This window comes from Columba livia, chromosome 12, assembly GCF_036013475.1.
Source record: "Columba livia isolate bColLiv1 breed racing homer chromosome 12, bColLiv1.pat.W.v2, whole genome shotgun sequence".
In the NCBI taxonomy this organism is placed as follows: domain Eukaryota; kingdom Metazoa; phylum Chordata; class Aves; order Columbiformes; family Columbidae; genus Columba; species Columba livia.
In genome coordinates this window covers 6338887-6351366 of record NC_088613.1, presented here as the reverse complement: position 1 = coordinate 6351366, position 12480 = coordinate 6338887, and the positions used below count along the sequence as shown (strand labels likewise).

The 12480-nt window shown below is 47.9% G+C and overlaps 1 long non-coding RNA gene across 1 annotated transcript; it reads left to right on the top strand.

Annotated features, from left to right (window-relative positions):
- Position 1: 1 nt before the first annotated feature.
- Positions 2-4864, top strand: LOC135580701 (uncharacterized). Its single transcript, XR_010475636.1, has 3 exons — positions 2-117; positions 1442-1565; positions 4726-4864. It is a non-coding gene; the product is annotated as an uncharacterized LOC135580701 (long non-coding RNA).
- Positions 4865-12480: the final 7616 nt, after the last annotated feature.

The following is a 12480-nucleotide window of genomic DNA, read 5'->3' as shown; positions in this document are numbered from 1 at the left end:
AGGGATGTGGGATGTACCTGTTTCAACAGCTTCCGCCTCCCCGACGGCTCACGCACCTCTGCAGAGACGGCTACAGAGGACAGAAGGACAAACGTGGGCCGGGTTTTGAATTTTCTGGTAATTTACTGACCCTGTGGGAAACTGCTATTTGCCTTCATTTGGGTACCATTTCTAAAACTCTAGTCTAGAAATAACTTGTTTGCATGGATGGTTTTTCTCCATCTTTTTCTCATGGGCAGAGGAGATGCAAACTACGTGCTCTGGGAGCCCTGTTCAGCGATTAATGCAGAGAAAAACACTCCAGTGTTTGGCATACCTACCCTATGAGGAGTCTGGGGCTTTTTTAAAAAACCACAGGGACTGTTGTACATTTTCCAACATGCATGGCCCAGGACACAGACATTTTATTCCATGTTTTGCATTTGCAGGCGCCTTGCTCTGCCTTCTCGCCCAGGATGGCCCTGGTCCAGCTCCTCTTCTGATGGTCAGATAAATCTCCTGGGTAACTGGGAGCAGTGTAGCTGGCTTAGCTACTCCACCCCATTTTATTCAGCCATTAGCAGTGTTAAAAATAGTCCCCCTCTGCAATGACAAACAAGAGAGACTATTTTGTTGCTAAAAAAACCCCTAAACATTAAAAAAAAACAAAACAAACCAAAATTAAAGAGGGCAGGAATGCTACTGGGTAACTGGCCCACAGTTTGTAGGGCCTCTTCTGGGCATTCACTGCCTCTCTTCCCCATCAGCTTTGCTTTTTATTTCAAGTCAGCCTGGTCCTGAAATGTCTCAGAAATGTGACAATATGTTTGCATTTATCTTATCCATAATTTTTGATGAGCAGGTGAAAGAAACACAAATTCTCCCATGTGCGCTCAGGCTGGACGTGGCAGCACTTGGCTGGGGAGCTGGGCTGTCCCTGGAGCTACCATGGGAGGGCTGGTGTCCCCACCCAGGGGACAGCCAGTTTGCAGTGATGCTGACACTGATGTCACCTGAGAAAGTGGCTACAGCTGGTGGCCCTCACCCTGGAGCTGATATCCCTCATCTCTTTCAGGGAAGGGAACCTAAGCTGTTGTTGCTTTCGTTTTTATTTATGTGTCAATCAATACGCCACAGCCCAGGTGAGAAAGGGACACCTTGTGTATCCATGTGGCACATAGCCTTTGGTAAACACTCATCAGTGGAATCTTTGACCATATTGTAGTTTTTAAGCCTCTTTTCTGGCAGGCTGCGCTAAGCTCAGAGTCTCATGGGAAGGCAGAGACCTGGCCAGAGCATGTCAGCACCAGGGAGTTTGCAGCTGTCTGATCTAAAGGTGTGATCTGTGCCCTGCGCAGCGCTGCCGAGGTCAGGAAACATGAGGGAAGTTTGCAAGTGTGCAAAATCCTTTTCTTTTTCTCTTTTATTTTCCTTTTCTTATTTTATTATTTTTTTTTCCTAGAAAAAGTAATCTCAAAAGCTGTTCATGTGGGAAAGTTCTCAAAGTATTGAAGAAAGCAAGCAAGCAGTTTTGAAGAAGAGAACGATGAATTCATGGCATCCTTCCTCCAGCATGGAGAGCATGGGTAGGACAGAGCTCACAGTCTGAACAGAGGGGCTTAAACCTTCGCTTGTGTTTTTGGCAGCTCCTTATTCCTGGGTCGGTGGGCTCCCAAATTCCCCCAGGAAAATGGCAGCCAAAGCACACCAAGCCCTTTCTATCCATTTTTTTCATGTGTGTGTGTGTGTTTGGGGTTTTTTATTCCCCTGGGGCAGGTTTATGATTAAGTGATCACGTGGCCTTAGTACAAACAAAAGCAAACCCAAAATAACTGGAAGAGAAAGTTTCCTGGTAACATCAAAGCCTTGTTGCATTGCAATCTATGAACCAGCCCTGTTTTCCTCTGCTCTCTGGTTTAAAACAGTGCATGTTTTGGGCTCAGGGTTCTAATCCACTTAGCTGCTGATCCACTGAGGCCTCGATACTCCCCTCCGAGTTATCATATATTGTTAAAATTGGAGGATTTCAGCAGAAAACTGGTGCAAACCGGTGGTTTTGGTACCTTGGTTGCTGGGAGGAGGATGCTCTCCTCATTTCAGTATCGCACACCGTGTCAGAGGGCTGCGTGTTACCGCACCACCAATACTGCTGTGCAAGCAACTCGGCTGCGGTCACATCATCCAGGTCGCAGTTTCTTTGCTGAGGAGTTGCAAAGGCAACCGAGGGGCTGGCAGGTCAGCGGCTGGGCTGTGGTGTGGGGTCACAGGGCTCTCTGCACCACCTCTGAGGATGCTTTCGTGTGGCTGGAGCCAGAATGCAGCTGGCTGACCCTAACTGGCTACAAGACAGCTCAAATGTGGTGTTGCCCAAAACATGGTCCAGCACGAGGCCACCATGAACCCGGCTGAGCTCATCAGCACCCACACGGTTGGTTCCTGCTGCTGGTTCCTGCTGCCCCCACAGGCTGGTTTCTCAGTGGGGGTTAAGCTGGGTGCAGCACTTCCCGTGAGCAAGGCTGGCCCTGCAAAGCCCTTACAACCCAGAAGGCTGCTTCCTCTTAAAAGGAGTCTGTAAGAAGGATGGGGACAGACTTTTTAGAAGTATAGGTTACGACAGGATGAGGGGTAATGGTTTTAAACTAGAAGAGGAGAGGTTCAGGTTAGACATGAGGAAGAAACTTTTTACTATGAGGGTGGTGAAACACTGGCCCAGGTTGCCCAGAGAGGTGGTGGATGCCCCATCCCTGGAGACATCCCAGGCCAGGCTGGACGGGGCTCTGAGCAACCTGAGCTGGTGAAGATGTCCCTGCTCATGGCAGGGGTTGGACTGGATGAGCTTTGAAGGTCCCTTCCAACCCAAGCTATTCTATGACTGACTATGATTCCTTGACCTCCATTCTCACCTCTGTACCGCCATCTCCTTCCATTGCCCCAGCCTGGCTGGGCAGGCTCTGGGTGTGAGTCTGACCAGAGCAATTTTTGTTTTCCCCGTCTCTTTTTCTCCACCTGGCAAATTCTAGCTAAGGCACAGGGCTATATACATTTTACCAAGCAGTATTTCATACTGAAATGCAGCATTATTTCATCTCCTGCTTACTACCTTTCTACCTGAGACAAGAATAAAGTGACAGCTCTCTCCCACACAGCACAATTAAAACAAAAAGTTTCTATGCTCAGCATTATAAATTACTCAATTGGTTCCTAATACTGTATATTTACCAAAGAGGAGTGTCACTTTAGGTAAATCCCTCTGCCAAACGGAAAAACAAACTGAGCGGATGGAAGGAAACTGAATGTACTGAACACTCAAAGGGCATCTCTGATAACTGAGCACAGACTAAAATAATCCTGTACTGGCTGCTGTCACAAGCTGTCTCCCTGTGTAATGGAGAGGCACCATCGCACATTCAGGCTTCATCTGTTACCCCATGTTCGTAGGGTCAGAGATGACTCAAGTCTTACAAATACCAATGAATGATCTGTCAAAGGGACAATGCTTCGTTGTGGTCTTGCAGAAGATGAAACATTTCTTTCTATGAAAGCCTTGAAAGTCTGTTTGTCTCAAATGTTTGTGCATCCCATCCAGCTACTGGCCCCACAGAGCAACCCCCACATCCGTCTGGGTCTGGTTGTGGCTCTGGAAACCAGGATCTTTGGGTTTTTGTAGGTTGTGGGGCAGTATGCGCTAATGCAGAAAAGCCAGTTTCTCAAGAGGGCAGAGAGGAATAATATTACTTCTTGTGAGCTACCCAAGTCAAGAACTACCCATTGTCAAGTTTCAAGTGTGAGCCAGATAAATGATATTTAACAGAAGTCACCATTTGCAGTTCAGCAGCAGGAAGAACGTTGTATGCAATCTGGGTGCTGTACTCAAATCACTGCAGAGAAAAACACAAGGGCTAATTAAAAATGATGGGCAATTAGGAAAGTTCTCCAGCTGGACTTTTTGATGTAAAAATTAGGGGTTTTTAAAATGTAGAATAAGTGGATTTTAAGGAAAATCTCCCAGTTTTAGTCAAGCTGTCACATAACTAAGTCATTTGAGCTGTGACTTATCAGAGTTCCACCTACCACACATCGTTTGTTGGTGCTGGATTTGTGCTATGTTTTAAGAAAATATTAGCACCAAAATACTTTCTTGCCCCTGTCTCAGGTTGCACCGATAACTGTTGATTGTAATGTGCAAAGAGTAGCCAGGCATTCTTTTGCTTGTGAATCATAAAGGTACTCGACCAGAACAACCGCATCGAGGACCATGCCGCACTGTGGGTGCTCAGCACCCGAGGTCTCTGCACAGCACGAAGGTGAATGATTTACTCTGAGTAAAAGGGCTGGAGCAGGAGGGGCTGGGGGTGTTTCCACTCTGCTTCATGCAGAATGTCAGCACGCCCTCAATGACCTCTGCATTTGCAGATGAAGGATGAAATGATTGCCCAAGACCTGCCCTGGGCAATCTGGCCTGTTTTTCTGGGTTCGTCCAAATATGTAGGACCAGGATTGTGGTTGCACTGTTTGTACTCTTTCTTGGGGGGAAAAAAAAAAAAGAGGAAGATTCAGTTTATTAGATGGATTTAAGGTGTAAAATCCACATGCATTGTTTACAAGATGGCATACAGAACAAAGTCAGTCAGCATGTGACTAACGCCTGCCCACACCTGGGCAGGGCTGGAAGTTGAGCTGGATCTGACGAGCAGACTTCTAGGTCTGTTGTTCAAAACATACTGTTACAGACCTCTTGTCTCACAGGAAAACTCGTGGGATGATGCGACAATGGGGAAGATCAGGAGGAAAAGACACGCTGGAGCGCACAGGCAGCAGGTCGAGGGATGCACCACACGCTGTCATCCTACAAAGCATCCCTGTGCAGCATCATCCCAGCATGGCCACAAGCAGTGAACCCCCTCCAGGCATATAAACCCATTGTCTGCCCACAGCCTGTGTAGTGGTATCCCAAAAAACAGGTGTGTGGGTTTGGGGGTTTTGTTTATTTTTTTTATTTTTATTTTTCCTTGCTTACGGAGGAAAGCAGCCTGGAAATAGTGGTGAGGGAAGCAACTCTGGCATCATCCCGCAGGGTGCTGGCACTGCCCAGAATGCAGCCAGCTGCCAGACTGATCTTATGCTGGGCAGATTTCCCACACTGACAGGCTTGTAGGGCACAAAACAACCGAATAAGAGTGAGTAATGAGAATTGCTGCCTATCTCCATGCAGAAATGCTTGTGAAGGGAGGGGTTTCAGGGAAATAAGAGCCTTGTCCATCACTCCTCCTTGCCTGGGAAAAATGCTTTCTGTGCCTTTGCAAACTGGGGAGTGCAGGAACCTAGAGCCAGGTTGGTTCCTCTGTTCGGTGTTCCCCCTCCTTGTCTCTCGTATACACAGCTGCAGCATGCACACAGATTTGCTTTAATACAGACTGAAAACTGCAGGATCTTCTGGCCTGATTCCAGCTTTTATGCTTATGAAGACAGATCCGAACTTCCTCACATGCAGCCGGTGCCTTCTGGGTTTAAGCCATGGCAGCCCTGCCCGTGACTCTGACTTTGTTTATGTCAATAAGAGCAGAAATGTTGTGCATTTCTGCAGGCACAACGAAAGGAAAAAATCAGTGCATCTAGTAAATCTGGCACAGGTTGAGCAGTTTGGGGATTGTGTTCTGAATCTTTTTCAGCAATCTTGAAAGGAGAGAAAGAAATCTGTAATTAAATCCATACTTATGTAAACGAGCATCTGTCACAGAACCGTTTTAACTTATTTGTGTTAAACATGTATTTCTGTTGACGTGTTATTTGTGACATATTCTTTGTATATAAGGGTGTTATTAAATTGGATTTTGGTTTGATTTAAGCAATTAAATGAGTCAAATCATTCTATGCATTTGCAGGATGTTTTAAGCTGTTATGTTGGCTCTTGATGTGTGTTCCCAAGACTGCCTCAGCTGACAGCTGCTTCTATGACTTACGATTATTTAGAAGTAGGTCTGGGTAAATCATTCAGCTGACAGACTGTCAGTGTTCGGGATTGTACTGACCAAATGTGTTTGGATGTGAAACTAAGAGCCCCTCTTGCAAGGCTGCATTTGAATTTGGTTTGTTTCTGTACTTGTCTAAGAGCCCTTCTGAAACCTCAGCCAAAGCAATGGCTGCAGTAACTTCAGTCAAATTCTTTGATGGCTCTAAACTCAAGTAGCTCTATTTCAGTCATCTGGCATAGAGTAAAAATACCGAGAGCTTGAAGTCTTTATGGCATGAAAGAAGATATTGTTATTTTTCATGTAGGAAATGAGTCTGGTCTTGCATTTCCTGAACGTTCAGTGCTGCCATTTACTCCCTGGATAAACACAGTTCATTGTTCTTTGTTTCTTTTCAGGGCCTGGTTCAGAGCTCAGACCTCCCTAAATCTCCCTTTTCAAAAAATACATTCAGCTGCTCTCTATGAAAAAACATCATATTGGTGATTTTGCTGCCTATGATCACTTGATCTGCAGGGACACTCTGCCGTGTGCAGGGCTTGAGCATTGGACTTGGGTGCTGCTGGCATGTGAGTGGCAGGGTCAGAGAACAAGCATCTCTTCTTCCTGAGGTGTATACTCGTTTCTTCCTAAACCAGGAAATCCAGCTGTGTCGATACAGCTCAGTCAGGAAGGACACTTGCTCTGGCCTCATGAGGTGTTCATTTTTGGCTGCATCAGGTTTTCACCACATGTGTGTAGTCCTCTGTGTCTTTGGATCATGCAAATGTCGCATGTGCCTCTTCCCTTTTACAGGATATTTCTCTTAAATCCTGCTTTGTGTCACTTCCACCACTGCAGCAGAAGGAGAATGGGAGCAGTCTGAACAGCAAGGGTCACCTCTAGCTGCTTTTGCATATTACAGCCCTTTGACATTATTAGCCCTATTAGCAGTACTTTGCACGCCCGAGGATATGTAATGTGTTTGCACCCATGCAATTATGTTTGTCGCTCATTTGTGGGTGGATTCACTGTGCTGCTGGTGATTGAGAGAGATATGTGGTGCAGCTCCTGGATGACAAATGCCATGTTATGACACTAGTGTGGTAGTTCCAGGAGGCTCCATCAGGACAAGGCTCATCTGCTTTGTAGATGCCCAGAATGAAAAGATGCTCACTGATCCCAAAGCCTTTAACATTTGTCACACTTTGCGGATGCTGCAGTCTTTGAACATTACATTTGTTGTAGAGGTATGTGAGGGAATGTGATATGAGAGCTCTGGGTTTGTAACAAAAGTGTTTTGAGCATTTGCAGGATTATCTGAAGACTGGGGCTCATTCTTAGAGACCTGAATCATATGTGTCTACCCTTTAGCATAAGCTCAGTGGGTTTTATTCTGTCGATAACAGACTGAGAGGTCATTTCTACCACTAAACTACTCTGAGGCTGTTTTCAGCAGAAGCCGGTGCTCAGAAAATGAACCTGGTAAACATTAGAAGGAGATTGTGTAATTGCCTGGTTTTGTGGTTCGTTATAGTTTTGCATGGGTGGGCACTGTGGTGTGAACCTACTTTCAGTTCCATTGATGTTCTTGCCTTACAAAACTAAAGAAAAAAACCTGAGTCCCCTTTTCAAAGATCCTGATGGCCGCCCTAGAGACTGCACGCTCTGCTATTATTTCATGCACCACAGGAGGGAATGGCGGGAGGGGCAGGGGATGGATTTTACCATCCTGCATCAAATCCAGGCTGTCACTTAGAAACTGTCTCTGTATTGTGTGGCACTGCCAGACACCTTCATGATACGGGCAGCTGGTTAGTAGAGGTGGGGGCTGCGTGCGTGTGGCTGTGCTGGGACTCTATATTGCATGACGTAATTATTAGCTGTGGTGATTCAGCTCAGTCCTTCAAGAATTAGGGTGAATTCACTGGCCAGGAAGAGCAGGGATGCTCCTCAGCAATGGCATTGCAGGGTCAGAAGCAAACAGGGCTGTGGGAGGCCTGGGACCTTGTGGTGGGTTGACCTTGTCTGGCTGCCAGATGCCCACCCAGCTGCTCTCTCACTCCCCCTCCTCAACAAGGCAAGGGGACAAGGTAAGATAAAAAATCTCATGGGTTGAGATAAGGATGGGTGGATCACTCACCAATTAATGTCACAAGTGAAACAGACTTGACCTGTGGAAAGAGGGATCTGCTAATTCTGCAGATCCACCTAAGATACATTCCACTTGGAAATCGTATGGTCTGAAGACTAGAGCTGGCATAGTGATGATTTTTTTTCCCCTATATCCACTGAATATATTGGACTTTTTCCACCTCTGGATCTACATTCTTTCCAGCAATAGAGATGTCTCATTTCACCAGTGATGACATTGAGATCAGTTGACTTACCTACAGTACTGTAAGCAACCGGGCACAGGCAGCAAGAGAAAGTCAGTGCTCTATCTTCCATGTCTCTCCACCTCTATGCCCTGGTGGCAAAGGCCAGCAGGACCCACATCCTGGCTGTGGGGAGGCTGATGCTGAGAAAACCAGCTGGAATATGCTCTGGGTTTGCTTTCCTGTCTCAAACCACTTAACCCTGTTTTCAGTACTGTTCCCCTAACTTGCTGTCCCCAGTCTGACAACACTCAATACTTAGGTGGCTAGATTTTCTTGTGGCTCAGCAAAATGGTAGTAGTTTCTTGACAGCTGCACGTTCTTCTTCGTCCCCCTGAATACTTGTGGGAAACCGTCCTTTTTCCTGTCCTTATGTTTAGTACCCTCTGGGTGTTTTCCTCAAATAGAATCCTTGGGGTCTTTCTGTCATTGAATTTTGCAGCAAGTGGCTATTTCAGCACACAAGCATCTCTGACTGCATCACCTCTGTGTAATAGTTCCCTCCAGGTGTGCAGGGGTTTTTTTATACCAAAGATCTTCCACTTTACCATAAAGGTTGCTCTTCTGCTAAAAGGGAATTACAGCCTCTGGGGTTTGGTGACTCATTCAAGTGAGTGAGAAGTATGTTCCCCAGCTTGGGCTTACAAGGAGCTGCTCTGGAAGGAAAGAGGTGTACCCTGAGCAGTGTTTGGGTGTCCCCAGGCCAGCTGTCCTCAGCTGACATGGTGGCACAGTTTGGTCTGAGGGGAGGTGGGGATGCGCTGCCCAGGACTCTGGCTGAGCCTGAGCATCCGCAAGGAAGACAAAAATCCCATGGTTCTGCAATTTGATGTCAGGATCTCTCTCCTGGACCCGTAACTAGCACCCACCCATGAGGCACATAGCTCTGTGTCTGATTTCTTATGCATGAGATATGTTTCAAGGGGTCTCTTCCAGATAAATATTGTTCTTCTGGTGTGACTTGATCCTGGGGAACCTGCAAGTAGATAATCACCTTAATTTTAGGGTTTTTTAGCCTATCCCCTCCTAAACCAGAGTGTTTGAACAAGTCACATTTTTCTGTAGCTCTACAGGAGCTTTGTCCCTCCCCTAAGGCGTGGATGAAGCTCTGGGAAGGGTGAAGACAGATGACACACTCAGCGTGCTTCCCAAGTGCTGCCACACATCATAACCTGAGCATGGTGGGACAGGATCTGGAGCAGAACTCCTGCATTGCCAAGCATCCATGTGAGAGGGGTCAGGGCCACATTTGGGGCTCCCAGCACAGCAGCTGCTCTGTGGAAGCCTCCTGGGTACACCTGGCCCCTGTGGTAAATGTGAGATGAGCTGAGGTCTCTCAGCCCTTTGCAAACAGGCTGCAAGCTCCGAGAGGCACCTCGTGTCTGCCAGCAAGAGTGACTTCTACCTAGAAACTGCAGTGGATTTGCTTCCAGCATCAGTGGGATGCAGGGGCCTGGGGCTGCAGCATCTTCTGCTGTCATGTTCCTGGAAGGATGGGAGATGCTCTGCTTGTGCACTGGGGCTGAGATTCACCTGGACTGGAGCCACTTCTTGGAAATGCATCTCCTCCGGGCTGAGAAGCACAGAGGGGAATGCTGAAGCTGGCATATCCAATGCCACTCTGTTGTCAGGCACTATGTGTGGGCCACATCTATTGATCTGATGACTAATTTTCAAGTGTGCAACACCCTTTGTGGTAGGGATGCTTAACAGAGACTGCTCAGCCAGGTGCTCAGAGACCTGCAACTCTCTGGGCAGTGACCAAAAATAATTTCAGAGCAGGTCTTCTTGGTGACAAGTGTGTCTGGCTGTCATGGAAACGGTGTGCCAGTGGGCAGGAGAGCTCGAGATGCCACACTTGTGTTGAAATGGAAATATCTCCATTGGGACAATAGAGCGCTTTGTGGAGCAGCTGGTCTACATAGTGACCATGGTTTTGACTTTCTCACCATTCAGAAAGAGAAACATCTTAAAGACCCTTGCGTTGATGTTTCTGGTAGCACCATCCCACTGTATCACTGCCATGGGAAGTCTCCATCCTCCGTCTGGTACATCCTCAGAGCACGGCAGAGAGAGGCAGTTCTTGTTCTCCGAGATGCAAGCTTGACATTTGTCATCACGCTGTCACCTTTTTCCTCTACAGAACCTCCCTGAGCCACTGGGACTGCGTGGATGCAGGATTTGGGGCTGAGGCCATGGTGCTCACAGCAATGTGGTGTGCTGGCCCACTGACCACCTTTGGCTGCAGAGGTTCTGCCTGCACAGTGTGTGCCGGGACTTTGCTGTGGGGGAAAGCAAAAGAAAAATTGAATTCCTAGTGTGTTTTGACACTCCCACACAGCTGCCTCTGCACTGCTTAGGCATGAACTTGGTAAGGCACGAGCTGGGATGGGAGTGCTGATGACATCCTTGTCCTTATGGCCGGTGTCTCCCCTGATCTCTGCAGCCAAAGCTCCTTTGTTTTGCGGTGCTGGAAAGAGGGATCTGCCTCAGTGTCCGGGATTTAGTCCAGGAGATACCTTCCCACACTGGCAGGATCGTTTCCATAGCACCAGGGATGTTTTTCTGTTATCACTTCTGTGTATGTTGTTTCCTTTTACTAGTGAGGTGACGCTGAGCTGATCTTGCTGTTCGGGTTTCTGTGCACAGCCCACGGGTAGTAGTTCCCACCCCTGCCTGAGGGTTGTCCATGTCACCAGTAAAGCCACCTGTGCAAGATCAGAGCTCAGCCCAGACTCAGGCTTTGCACACCCCTGGCAAAGTGTCGTGGCATGGGGGCTGTCACTCACTCTTCCCCACCACATCTGCCTGCTGCTGCAGCTGAGCTCAGCTCAGCCAGACCTGGGCTCTGCACCAGCCCTGCTTCCACAAGCTGTGGGGAAAGCAAGATGGCTGGACCTCAAAGAGACATGCACCAGTCATGGGGCTGCTTCCTTGGCTGTGCAAAGGGAAACCTGCATCTGGGGTCTGTTCAGATGGAGAAATTCCTGAAATATCAGTGCTTTATGGGAGTTGGACTGGCTCTGTGCTTTAAGCAGGACTTGTCCCTGGCCTGAGCACTAAGAACATTATTATGTGCCTTTGCTATGCAGCCTCAGGACTGGCTCGAGCCATACCCATGTCCCTGGGACATAGGGCAGGTAAGGCTGTGTGTGTGTGCTGGCTGCAGGGCTCCTCCAGTATGACCCGTGTCACCATGTCCTGTCACACAGACCCTTCATTTTTGACAGCAACTTTCCAAGTGGCTGTGTGGCAGAGATGGACAAATGGACAGGGCAGAGAGGGGAGCTGGAGAAGTCAGTAGATGGCAGAGTTGTTTTAGCATCTGCTCTCTGCTGTGTCTCTTGCGGGGATTTTATGATGGATTTGTTAACAAGATGATGCCCCAAAGCTAGGGTAATTGCAGCCTGGCCTTTGCAAGAGATTCAAGATCGGTTTTGCTGCTTCTGACCCTGTGTGCATCGTCTTAGTTGGGCTCTCAGACCTGGTGTAACTAGAGTTACTAGCGAGTGTGGCTGCCTGTGGATTTACACTCGAGCACAGATCCCTCCTGCCTGTAGGAGCTGCCTTCTCCATGGGGATGGTTACTCCCAAGTGGGGGCCGAGGCTTTTCTCCCGAAAGCCCTCAGGGCAGAGCCAGTGCTCCTTGTCTGCCCCTCACTCTTTCGGTGGCTCACCCTTGCTGACCGATCTCCTGCCATTGCCAGCAGCGTCACTCTCTCGTGCTCACCTTGGGGCTGTGCATGACCCCAGGGGCATCTCAGTGACAGAATCATAGAATTACAGAATCATTTTGGTTGGAAGAGATCCTCAAGATCATAGAGTCCAGCCATGAACCTAACTCTGGCACTAAACCATGTCCCTAAGAATCTCATCTGTGTGTCTTTTAAACCCCTCCAGGAATGGTGACTCCACCACTGCCCTGGGCAGCCTGTTCCAATGCCGGACAACCCTTTCGGGGAAGAATTTTTTCCTAATATCCAATCTAAACCTCCCCTGGCACAACCTGAGGTCATTTCTTCTTATCCTATCACTTGTTACTTGGGAGAAGAGACCAGCAATCATGATGAATGAGCACAGCATCCCAGGGGTTTCAAAGGTCAGCAGAGGGAGAAGGGAGAAATCATAGTGAAGGCTGAAAAGGGATGCAGTGAAGAGCCACAGAGGTGATTCTG